Source organism: Artemia franciscana, chromosome 8 (genome assembly GCF_032884065.1).
Source record: "Artemia franciscana chromosome 8, ASM3288406v1, whole genome shotgun sequence".
Classification (NCBI taxonomy): Eukaryota; Metazoa; Arthropoda; class Branchiopoda; order Anostraca; family Artemiidae; genus Artemia; species Artemia franciscana.
This window is the reverse complement of record NC_088870.1, coordinates 27,842,771-27,855,536: the sequence shown is the minus strand read 5'-3', so window position 1 is coordinate 27,855,536 and position 12,766 is coordinate 27,842,771. Positions and strand designations below refer to the sequence as shown.

Below are 12,766 nucleotides of genomic sequence, written 5' to 3'. Positions count from 1 at the left end.
AACCTGTCCTTGTCTAACTTGCGTCAATCAATTAAAAACAAAGGACTTTATAATTCTAATGAATAATCGGTATCACGTTCGATTCCTACACCAGACAAAAACCATTGTTGTTATGGGATTATAAAGGCCCTATTGAAAACAAAACAACTTGTTCGCGAGATTACGTAACAAGAACCTGTATCTTGCAGAAACTTTAAAAAATTGTCGAGACGGGGATTCAAATGGTCAGGGTTCCCTCAAGACCCACCTATGCCTCACTACTAAAAAACCCTCCTGAATGTGTCATATGTGTCGTCCATTCCAAGTTTAGCATTATGTTTGCTCTGCAAGAAAGGCTATTTTTTGTAAGACAATCTTTGAATAAGCAAAATAGAGATTAATAACATTGTAATAAAATATAGTTTAGTATCCTCAAACAAGAAAAAAGACCAATTTATGTTTTAGAGGGCACTTCCGCTAACGATCTATGCACACGTGAAGCCAATTCTATTAACTTTTTTTCTCTTGGTTTTGAATGGAGTGGGTAACCTCTTGAATATGACCCATATTGCAAGGGAGAACTTGTTGTAGCGGTGCTAGCTATTTCTGTCACATCGAAGTCATCATAGTCTTCCATTATTTCTGTTTTTTCCTTCCCAAGATCTGAAATCAGAACATCCAGATATTTGTGACAACATGTAAATATTTTCTTTTTCTTCTCGTCCTGTAACTAACAAAAGTTTAATTCAACAAAACTGATGGTTTAAGCTCTAATTTGTCTTGTTTATATCTTGAAATCGTAAAGCATTCATCATACGGAAAAGGCAGAGAATGTAAGCAATGTCTTTTTGAAGCACTGGTCCCTAGTCCGTAATGGGGTTGGACAGAATTATGAACAGGAAAATAAAATCAAAAAGCAAAAGTTCCGACGCAAAGAAAATATAGTAGAGGGCTGTCCAAACAAATCCGTTCTTTTGTCCTCTTATTTCTACAAATGACGAAGGCTTTGAATTTTATTTCTTATACTGACTTCTTTTATCACAAATTTACTACCAAGTAAACTTGCCTAGCCGCAAACACATTATCAAACAGGTCTTGGTAACGAACTGTAATAAGAAGCGACCCGGCTCAATAGTAAACGAAACTAAAAAACAGCATTTTGATGCTAAAAGATACATCAAAAGAATCAGATTTTCATGCTGATTTTAAATATATAAGTCTTTGTCATCAAAAGTTACGAGCCTGAGAAAATTTGCCTCATTGTGGAAAATAGGGGAAACACCCCCTAAAAGTCATAAAAAAATCACGTGTGCGTGTTTATTTGTTTTTTTGTTTTTTGTTTTTTTTCCAGGGGTCATCGTACCGACCAAGTAGTCCTAGAATGTCGCAAGAGGGCTCATTCTGACGGAAATGAAAAGTTCTAGTGCCCTTTTGAAGTGACCAACAAAACTGGAAGGCACCTAGGCCCCCTCCCGCGCTCTTTTTTACCCAAAGTCAACGGATCAAAATTTTGAGATGACCGTTTTGTTCTGCATAGTCGAAAACCATAATAACTATGTGTTTGGGGATGACTTACTCCCCCACAGACCCTGGGGGAGGGTCTGCAAGTTACAAACATTGACCAGTGTTTACATACAGTAATGGTTATTTGGAAGCGTAAAGACATTTTCAGGGGATTTTTTTTAGTTTGGGGGTGGGGTTAAGGGGAGGGGGTTATGTGGGAGGATCTTTCCTTGGAGGAATATGTCATGGGGGAAGAGAAATTCAATGAAGAGGGTGCGAGATTTTCTACATTAATATAAAAAACAATGAAAAAATAAACATGAGAAAGTTTTTTCAATTGAAAGTAAGGATTAGCATTAAAACCTAAAACGAACAGAGATTATCACGCATATGAGGGGTTCTAAAAACAATTTAGTATAAAGAGCGAGGTATTTAGGAGAAGAACAATGAAGAGGGTGCGAGACTTTCTAGATTAATATAAAAACAATGGAAAAATAAACATGAAAAAGTTTTTCCAATTGAAAGTAAGGAGTAGCATTAAAACTTAAAACGAACAGAGATTATCACGCATATGAGGGGTTCTAAAAACAATTTAGTATAAAGAGCGAGGTATTTAGGAGAAGATAAACCGCTTTAAGATAAAGTAATAATATTTGTATATTTGCTTATTAATGAAAATGTATGTAAAATAAAAGTCTTTGTCTTCGTCGTTTAGATTTCTTATTCTACGTTTAGGTGTTCATTAATGGCAATTAGTGATGGTATATCATTGGGACAACTATTACTGTCAGTGTCACATTTGCTATAATGTAAAGTAACTTCACTTTTATTTTAGCTCTATGTAAAGTAAGTGATACTACTTTGATTCATATTATAAAATTCAACTGTTTGAAGAATCGCTTTCTGTAACAGCCAAACAAAAATCAGTTGGCTTCTAATCATAGTAGTCATTGTCTTCACAGCAATGACGGATAAACCATACTCTCTTATTTTTCCAAAAATAAAAGCATAGACCGGGTTGTTAGTACTAAAACAATTTATTCCACGATGATATCAGTCTCTTAGAAATAAACTGAAGTCACGTGTAGTTTTTTTTCAAATTATACCAGGGGAAATATATTCCCATTGATTACATTTATTATAGTGACAGTTGGAGCATAAAAAATCTCTAGTGGGAGAGTGACAAACCTCTTCAAGACAGAAATTAAAGTCTTTAATTTGCAATGCATATCCTCTATGCAATTTACAGGGAAACATTTTACACTTTTTGTCATAGTCATCAGCAATAGTGCAGAGAGAGAGAGAGAGAGAGGAGGAGTAACCGAGTGACGTCACACTTCGAAATCACCTCTCAAAAAAATAAAAAAAACCTTTTTGATTGTCGATCTATTTGTTGTTGCTACGAAACACAGAGACTGAAAAATCGTTTGAATAGAGTCTTAAATCATCTTTTAAAAAATGAATCTTTAGGTAGTGTTCAAAAGAAAATCGACGATGTAATTTTTTTGTTTCGATTAGTTTGTCAATAAATTGAGAAAGTGCGCTTTGCCAGCAAGGTAATCTACAATTGCCAAGGCAATTGTAATCCACAGGTAGAGACTCATCTTTCATGATATCGTCAGGCATTCTTTGAGAGAATATTTTCTTTTGTACTGATAACTTTTGAAACTGATTATTTAGATTCCAACATTTTTCCAAAGTCACAAGGTTTCGAATACTTTTTGCTTCTGAAATCCGTTCATATTTTAGTCCTGACACTCTCACTGCTGATTACAGACTAACCAGCAAACCCAAAGAATGAAGGTTATTTCTACTTCAAATACCCTCTCGTCGCCTATTGGTTCCGCTAGATATCAGATCATTGTCTTCAATGTATTTCCCCAATGAATTTAATCCATCATATAGTCTATGTACATGCATTACATTCACTTTTGCTGAAACCTGACTGTTCTATTGCAGCGTTGGGCACTCTTGGTTTCATTTTACTTAGTACCTTCAACATCCAGCAGAGTAGAAACACTCATATTCAATACTAAAAATATATACTCAGAAATACTTCATTCACATTTAAATTTACACAAGTAAACATTAGACTTAGTTCTTGAGAGGGTACTAAGATAATTTTTTACATGTGGGGGCTACCCACTTTACTAGCATCCAGGGAAATGCCTTGAAAGTTCTCCCTACATGGCTCACAGGATTTTAAACATTTAAATTTGCATAAAACTGACGTCATCTTCATTTAAATTTGCACAAGTAAACAATAACATCTGCTAAACTTTAACGTATCAACCACATATGCGTAAAAAGTAAAAAATAGCACCCGCGTTTTTGAGAAGGCCCTTAGGGAAGCTAGCAGCCAGTTTGCTGCTGGTACCCGGGTGCGCTCATAGGATCTGAAACCCTCTCACTACTGCTGTTTTATGATTCTTAAGCAATTCCACGGTGAACATGGTGGGACAATTTCAACCTTATTCCTGAACGACTAATCATAAAAAAAAACTTTTTCTCTAAATTTATCCATGCCATCAGAAATCACAATCACGTCAGAAATCACAAGTATGAAAAACTTACTGTAGATTATTGTCCAAGCAATTACCAAAGCAACAAAAGCAGCTGTTAGCAGAATGTTCAGTGCTTCTATTGGATCAATCATAACTACTGGATGCAGAGTTGGTGGTTCCAAAGGTTCAAACGTTCTTCCTCCTTTTGAAGTCAAATTTATTTGTTCCATCTAAAACAAAAGTTTCACTAATTTCATATTTAAAGCCACATCTTGGGTTAAAATCGCTAATAAGTTTTCTCATTCATCATAACATTTATTATAATTATAGTCCGGGACGATATGAGTATAAACAGATTGCTTCACATTTATTTAAACTTAGCTAACCATATGCTTGTTTTCTTCTTGCTGGTATGAATAATATTTTTTTAACACCACACCTAGCTAATACTTACTCAAAAGTCACAAACAAATTTTTTTTAAGATTTAGAAATAGAGAGATCTGAGTGATATCTCTATTCATTCTTGTTCATTCTATACCATTTTGTCCTTCTTCTAGACTACTTTGGTTCACGGAAATGTTTAAAACATTCTTCCCAGGAGCATTTTTTCGAATTGTTGAATCAAAATATTAGTTCGAGAGATGTTCCAAACCTTGATTTAATTTGAGCAAAATATACCCAATAATTACATGGAATGCAGTCAAAGCCAGCGTTCAGATCACCTTATGCGACTTAAGCATTTAAATCAAAATCGAAGATTTTTAATCTTAAAGCGAAAACCTGGACAACTGGTTGAGTAATCACAATGTTAATGAATAATAAAACTGAGGTGAAGAAAAATGAACAAAAATTAATTTTAAAATACATTCTGGAAAAAATCTGTTCAAGGAAAAATTAGACCAGAGTAGAAATGAGGTCTCATTATAATTCAGGCTTAAAAAGATCAGAAATTACCATCAAATGAAACCCAAAACGACTAGAAATTAAAAGAAATAATCGTGTTATTATAAAGTTACAAATATTGCTGAATAAAAATTCTTAAAGGAGTAAAATTAGAGTGAATATTCATTGCAAACTTGAAAAGAAAAAAAAAATACTACAAACTGGAACTTGGCTACTGCCTCCTCTCCCTCCCCTAACTGCAAGAGTTATAAAGCCTATTTTGTCATTAGTACTTAACTGAAAACAAAATTTTTTCATAATCATATTTCATAATATTGAAAAAACGAAGTTAAATAAAATCATGAGTAGTTGAGAACCTAAGGAAGCACTATCAGAGTATATCAAATATTCAGTTTATTTTCATTAGTTCTTAATTAGTTCTATTAGACAGATTTTTCTTTATTAGTATAATGATTTATTCTGTATTTTTCGTCTGTATTCTGAAAATTAAAGCACAGTTTTCAAAATAAATATATCTTTCGATAAAATGCGTAATATTACGCTTAACTTTTTAATTCTTTAAAAAAGGTTATTATTCCAATTCAATGACCCTTGTTTTGTAGTTGTTCTAAAATTCAGAATGACTACAGAGAGAGTTGGTACAAAAATTCAAAATTTAGAGGAAAATGCAAGGGGTCAAGAAGGGTAGTCCTTCTTGTTAACGTTATGATTTCCTTTTTTTAAGTTCTAGGAATTGTCCTCACCTTGAGCTAAAAAAAAATACTTTTAGTTTATTTTCTGATCGTTTTGATATCGTGCCCAGGCGTAACCAAGATATGATATGGGCTACCGACAAGGCTGTACCCAGAGGGGGGGGGGGTAAGGGGTTTGAATCCCCCTGAAATGTTTCTCCGACGTAAAAGAAGTAACAAAGATGAGTATAAACAAAATTTTGATGTATTTTCAAGGTTTTATTTGTTACACATCCCCCCTTCGAAAAGAGTCCTGGATATGGCCTTGCCTACCAGCCTAATAGCCCCCGATTTGTGCTGTTCAATTGTACATGTAAATTGATTGGCAGCATCCCACTTTTTGTAAGAAAGGCGGTAATAATTATTAGATTATCAGTAATTTTCAGATCCTTGGATTCAGAGCATTTTAGAGCGTTTTTCAACGAGAAGTTAAAAAGATGCTCAGTAGAGCATCTTTTAGAGATTATTGATCATTTCATCGGAATTTCCCCTGCATTCAAAAATGTAAAAGAAAGCAAAGCTTTCTATCTTCCGATTTGCATTAATTCTCCTTGATTATATTTCTTTTGCAATAACGGCAGCAGCTCGTACCATTATAGAAAAATTATGTTGCCTGGCAACATCGCCTTCGACTTACAACAATAATGATTTGAATCAAAAGGTCTTATCTGATAGGAAGTTTGGCTCTCACTTTGCCCTAGGAAGCATAATATTAAACTTCGCTTCGTGAATGTATTTTATTCTGAATCTCTTTGCATTTGAAGATGATTTATTGTTTAAAGTTCGGCTTCCGTCGAACGAAAAATTTTCTTACAGGCACTATAAAATACTAAGAAGTCAAGTTGCCATTTATCACTTCTGAAAGAAAGAAAACTGCTTCTTTTGCTTTATATAGAACTCGATTTACGGCAAAATTGGATAACTCCAGTGGCAACAGTTCAGTTTAATGTAATTCTTATAATTAAAGTCTACCAGTTGAATTTTTCTTAGTTGCTGGTCCACCTTAACACGGTATATTATAAAAAAAAGAAGTTTTTCTTATCAAACGTAAAGAGCAAAATTTGTCTTCAGCAGATTAAAAACAAAAAATTGACATTATAATAAATAATTATCAACTAAAAGTTAAAGGAAACAACTTAATAAAAATGAAACCAAAATGAACTTGTAAGTTACAAAAAATAAAATTAATATTCAATTGAAACTCAAAACGAACAGAAATTACTAAACAATTGAACGAGGAAGATGTCTGTCCTGTAGTCCAATTATAATTCTCTAAAAACATTTATTATTAGTGTAAAAACAGTCAAAATAATATACAAGATAAAACTGCTAAAAGAAAAGGATATTAGACGTAAAAAAAAAAAAAAAATGAGCTTAGAATGTACCCAAAATAAAATTGAGATTCTGATCAAATTCAAAACGAACAGAAATTACTAGATATATGAAGTGGGAAAATTTTCCCCTTGCACTTCAATCAGCGCGATTGTTATTCGCACTTTACTGAAAGCTATAAATATTTTAAGCAATTTATTATTATAAGCTTGAAAAATAAGTCGAGTGGCGGAAGTTCCAAAACTTTTTGCGATTACATTTTCTAATATCAATTTAGTTCCCTCAGACTGATATGCACTAAAGTTCCAATAATATTTCTTCATTCCAAATATATTTATTTAAAATACTTAAAAGAACCGAATAGATTTTTTATTGAAATCTTCTCTTCAAAGAATAAATGGGCTTCTTATAAAAATTAAACTATTCATTTTCTAAAGGTACTTGAGGCACCATTACTCTATATTTGTAAAAGGGATAAACTTAAAGAGGAATATTGACATAAAACCATTTCTTTTAACTTGATTTTTTTTATGTGGTCTTGATTTCTTTTGGAATTTCAGTTCTTAATTATTATATATTTAATTAAGAATAGAAGATAAACATAGGCTAAATTTAGTTTTCATTTGTTCTAACATTAACCACAACGCAACAAAGAAAAATGAAATCCTAGAACAAAAAAATTTTTACAAGAAATGGTGCTTTCTTTAGCTTCGCTTTCTTTCAAAAAAAAATCTAAACGGTATTTAATTGAAAAGAATATGCACTATGAACAGTTTAGTTTTGTATGGCTATTATTTAGGATTATTTCTAAGGGGGAAGCTATGATATTTTGAGGGGGTGTTTATAAAACTATAAAGAACTTGTCAAAACTTATTTATATGCATTTTTGTAGCTATTTTGTTTTTTGAGTAAAATTAAACCTTTGAGTTAGGGGATGGGGAGGGGGCAGAACCATAATAGCACTCACCATTCCGGATGCATTGTTTTGGGTGTTTCATTCAAGGGGGCTTGCAAAAAATACTTAGCAAAATGCATCAACATTAGTTTTTTTGCATTTTGTAGCCTTTTACTAATAGAATTTAACCTTTGAGGGATGAGGTGGTGGGATGAGCTGGAGCCAGCCAACAACCACTTTACTCTGTATACGGCCTTGAGTTTTTATTTGGCAAAAATCCTTTTTTCTCTCTCGCTTTCAAATCGCTTAAAATTTATATTGCTTTTAGTAAAGAGTGAATTACAATCGAGCTGATTGGATTGCAAGGGGGGAAATTTCCCACTTGATATGTCGAGTAATTTCTGTTCGTTTTAAGTTTGATTAGAATGTCAATTTTATTTTGGGTACATTTTAAGTTCGTTATTGTTTTTGTTTTTTATTACGTCTAATAAGCAGTATTATCACTTCCGAATACTATCTGTCCCAATACGGCCTTATCCCCAACTCATTTCTTCTGTAGTGGTTTAAGATTAACAACAAGGTGTAACGGCGATTCCACCAATGCTGCAATCTGCACAACCAAAGTCATAGATGGCATTATTATTAACTACTGATGTAGAAGGTGACATTTTTTTTTCTAACGACACACTTTTTTCAGCTTCCAAGCAGCTTTTTCCATTGATCTTATGAAATTTATGTCTGATGTATGTATCAAACCTGTGACCCATGATTTCGTATAGTAAAATAACAACACGTCACTCGACTGAGCCAACAAGTCGTTGATGATATTGTTTCCTTAGGAGTACATTCTAGGCAATCAATGTATTATTTCTGAGACGCTGGCCAACCGATGTTTAGTGTCACAATATCATTACAAGTTATTTTCACAATTAAATTTTCAATTGGATTTTTGGTAAGTGTTATCAGTGATCTATTTCTGGGCACCTGTTTTGGCATCATTCCAAGAATATTCTTACCACGGTGATTTGATATGCTTACTGGATAGGCATATTCTAATGATGGTTAATGAAACTTGTTTCGAAATCCAAAAATTGTAATTATCACAACCGGAGAGGTATCATTTTTGTAGTGTAATGGTCCTGAGCACTTTGAATTTCTATTACCTGGACTTGCGTATGAGTTTGAGTCCCCATATTCCCATCCAGGGCCGCGAGTCCCCCTCCAGGACCCTAGGTCCCCCTTCAAGGCCCCGATTCCCCCTGAAGGGCCCCAATGCCTCTCAACTGGCTTTTTGGCCTCCCCCATTTTTGATTTGTCCAGATTTTAAGAGGAAGGCCTGAATTTCTACAGTTTGGTCTTGATTTTATGAGTTAGTCGGGGTTTCTATGTATTGGTTTTATTCTTTTAGAGATTAGAGATTAAGACTATGATTTCTACGGTTTGGTCTGGATTTGTAGGGTTGGCCCTAAAAATTGCTTATGATTTCTATGAATTATTCCAGTTTTCAACGTATAGATTGGGATTTTTATGAAGTCTTTGTAAGCAATTCTATGCAAACAGTGGGCACAACTTAAAAACCTTTTCCTAAGTATTGTAGGGGTTAGATTGTTTCTCCGAAGACATAGTGTGGGCCTTTCAGCTATGCGAAACAAAATAGCTATCTAAAAATTTGGATTGGCGATTTTTGGAAAAGATTGGCGTGGAAGGGGACCTAGTTGCTAATAAACTTTTTGGTCACTTGAAAAAGGCACTAGAACGTTTTATTTCTAATAGAATGAGCCATCTCCCGACGTTCTAGGTCCACTGGGTTGATAAAATCATCCCTGGGGAAAAAATGAATAAATAAACACGCATCCGTGATCCTTCTTCTGGCAAAAATTATGAAACTCCACATTTTTTCAGATATGAGTTTGAAACCTCTACAGTAGGGTTCTTTGATACGCTGAATCTGATTATTAGAATTCTATGACTTTTAGGGGGTTCGTCCCTCCTTTTTTTGAAAATCAAATACATTCTTTCAGGCTTTTAGCTTTTGATGGATAAGATTAGACTCAATGAAACTTATATATTTGGAATTTGCATAATAAGTCAATTGTTTTAATATATCTCTTGGCATCAAAATTTTGTTTTTTATAGTTTTGGTTATTACTGAGCCGGGTCACCCCTTACTTACAGTTCTTTACCACAAGTTGTTAGATTACCCATCAAGATCCAAACAGAGACCATTGAAATATTAATCTTTTTTCTGTGTAACCATAAGTATTGTATTCATAAAACTTAACAGTTTCAGGAAATATAATTAAAGAAATAGAGGCGGTTTTTCACTAAAGTAAGGAGCAAGTTTGAAATTTAAACAAAATTGAAATTACTCAATATATAAGGGGAACTACCCCCTTCTCAACACCTTGCTCATTAAACAAATGTTTTTTAGTGTTTGTTGTTGTTGTTTAGTAAACGTTTGAGCGAATCAACCGCTCATATACGTGCGATCCTCTACTATATCTTGGGCTCTAGTAGGGGCCACGTCACTTTGAATACGACACAGATACTCATTTGGATCAGGCCAGGTCAACACTTAAAATATCATGGGCTTGTACTAAGACCTTGTACATAGTGTTCTTACTTAAATTACATAATTGCACATATAACAATTTGCTATGGTCAAATAACATGTCTAGAAGTATATAAAATTTTAAAACACAGCTTAAAAATGAAAAGAAAGAAAAAAAGAAACAAGAGGAAACAAGAAAACAAAAAGAAAATAGAAAAAAATTATTGCATGACTCAATTAAGATAAACTGAAAAAAGACTGTGCATGACCAAGGATTGCTCCCACTGTAAATGCACCAATATATTTTAAAATTAAACTTCTAAATACATTTCTTTGTATATCGTATTTCCTACACTTCATTAGGATATGTCTAACATCGTCATACTAATTACAAATATCACAGTAAGGAGAACTAACTATGCCCCATTTATTCAAAACTTTTGCCTGTTTGTTATTACCAGGGGGATTACATCAGAGCAATCGTCCTAGGATATCGGAAAAAGGCTCATTAGACCGGAACTTAAAAGTTCTAGCGCTCTTTCAAGCAGAAAAAAACGTATTAGGGCAGCTAGCCCTCTTCCCATGTCCCTTTTTCCCCAAAGTTGACCGATCAAGATTTGGAATTAGCCTTTTGTTTAGCATATTCAAAAAATCTCTAAACTATGTCTTTGAGGATAACCTGACCCCCAGAGTCTCCGGGGGAAGGGCTCCAAGCTATGAACTTTACCCATTGTTTACATACAGTATTCGTTATTGCGAAGTTAGCATTGATTTTTTGGGGAGACTTTTTTGGACGAAGGGAGTATGCAATAGGATCTTTCCTTGGAGGAATTTTACGTTTGGTAAGGGAATTTTTCAAGGAGGGGAAGCCAGATTCCCCGGCATAGTTAAATAAAAGATCTGAAATTAAATAAAACCAACAGTTTATTCAACTGCAAGTAAGGACAGACATTAGAACTTAAGGCAGACAGAAATTTCTGCGTATATGAAGGGGTTACTCCCTTCTCAACACCTCGCTTTTTATGCTAAATTTTTCTAGATCTCTTAAAACAGCTTTTCATTCTATTTAAATGGGCCTTTTGTTTCATGAGTCATTCTTAAATGATTGGAACAAAAAGTCAAATTTAAGCGTAAAGAGCGAGGTATTGCGGAGGAGAAAACCCCCTCCCTCATATACGTAATAATTTATGTTCGTTTTAAAGTTTTATGTCCTCCTTACTTGCAATTGAAAAACAAACTTGTTTTTTTTTCATTTGAGTATTCAGGGTGAATCTGTTACCATAGGTTTGTGAATCTTGGTTAGAAAACGTTGGCCAAATTTTACTGCTGATATTTTATTCTGATAAATTGGCTAGCGCAAGGCTTGAGCGTGTGCATTGTTAAACTTATGATTTTACTAAATAGTCGAGACACAATAAGATCGTTTCACATCAAATTGATTTAGAACATATCTTGTCAATGATTAAACTTATTCAATGGATTTCTTAGTTCACAGAATTGTTGAAAATCTATTTTATAGCTATCTTGCAAGTTGTAGTTATGTCGCAAGTTCTGTACATTTTGTTTTAGGCTTGATAATCTTATTATTTCTTTGTAAAGTCTACGCGAAGTAATCTACTGAACAAAAAAACAGTCTTGGGAGGAATAGTACACCTTACCTTGTAAATTCAAAACAGCTTAATGCCTTAAATATTATTTAGAAGATACACTAGGAGTAAGTACACTAGGAGTAAAGTATACTTCTGCAGTACACTAGCAGAAAAACAGTTTATAGATAAAGAGTTGAAGGTTACTGTCAGATTAAGGTTTGTTTCCTTTTCTCAAAAGAACACATTATTACAGTCCAGGAAACATGAATCTAGTTTTGTATGACCCACTGCCTACTTACGGCTGGTTGACAAATTCATAAACCTGATAAATTTGTTTTGGAAGCATTCATGATAATTAACGGTAAATAATGTGGGACATTGTCTATAGAAATGAAAACTCTAAAAAAGGTAATTTTCACAAGAATTACACTATTAAATATGCTCACTTTGATGATTCCAAATATATAAATTTCATTAATATTAAATAATCTGTTGAAAGGTATTAAAATAAAAACTGTTACTATAAACATTAGGCAATTAAATTATTTATTTATTGAAAAAAAAAACTGTAGTAAGACACAGCCTTGTCACCCAATAAATTAAATACAAGAAACATAAAATAGTAAGGGAAAAGAGTTTCGTACATATAAATATATATATATATATATATATATATATATATATATATATCTATATATAGATATATATATATATATATATATATATATATATATATATATATATATATATATATATATATATATATATATATATATAT

General features: G+C 33.1%; 1 long non-coding RNA gene across 1 annotated transcript; it reads right to left on the bottom strand.

The window, feature by feature from the left end:
- Window positions 1-323: 323 nt before the first annotated feature.
- On the bottom strand, window positions 324-12,184 carry LOC136029821 (uncharacterized). Its single transcript, XR_010618120.1, has 3 exons — window positions 12,058-12,184; window positions 4,057-4,216; window positions 324-642 (listed from the first exon to the last, which is right to left on the bottom strand). It is a non-coding gene; the product is annotated as an uncharacterized LOC136029821 (long non-coding RNA).
- Window positions 12,185-12,766: the final 582 nt, after the last annotated feature.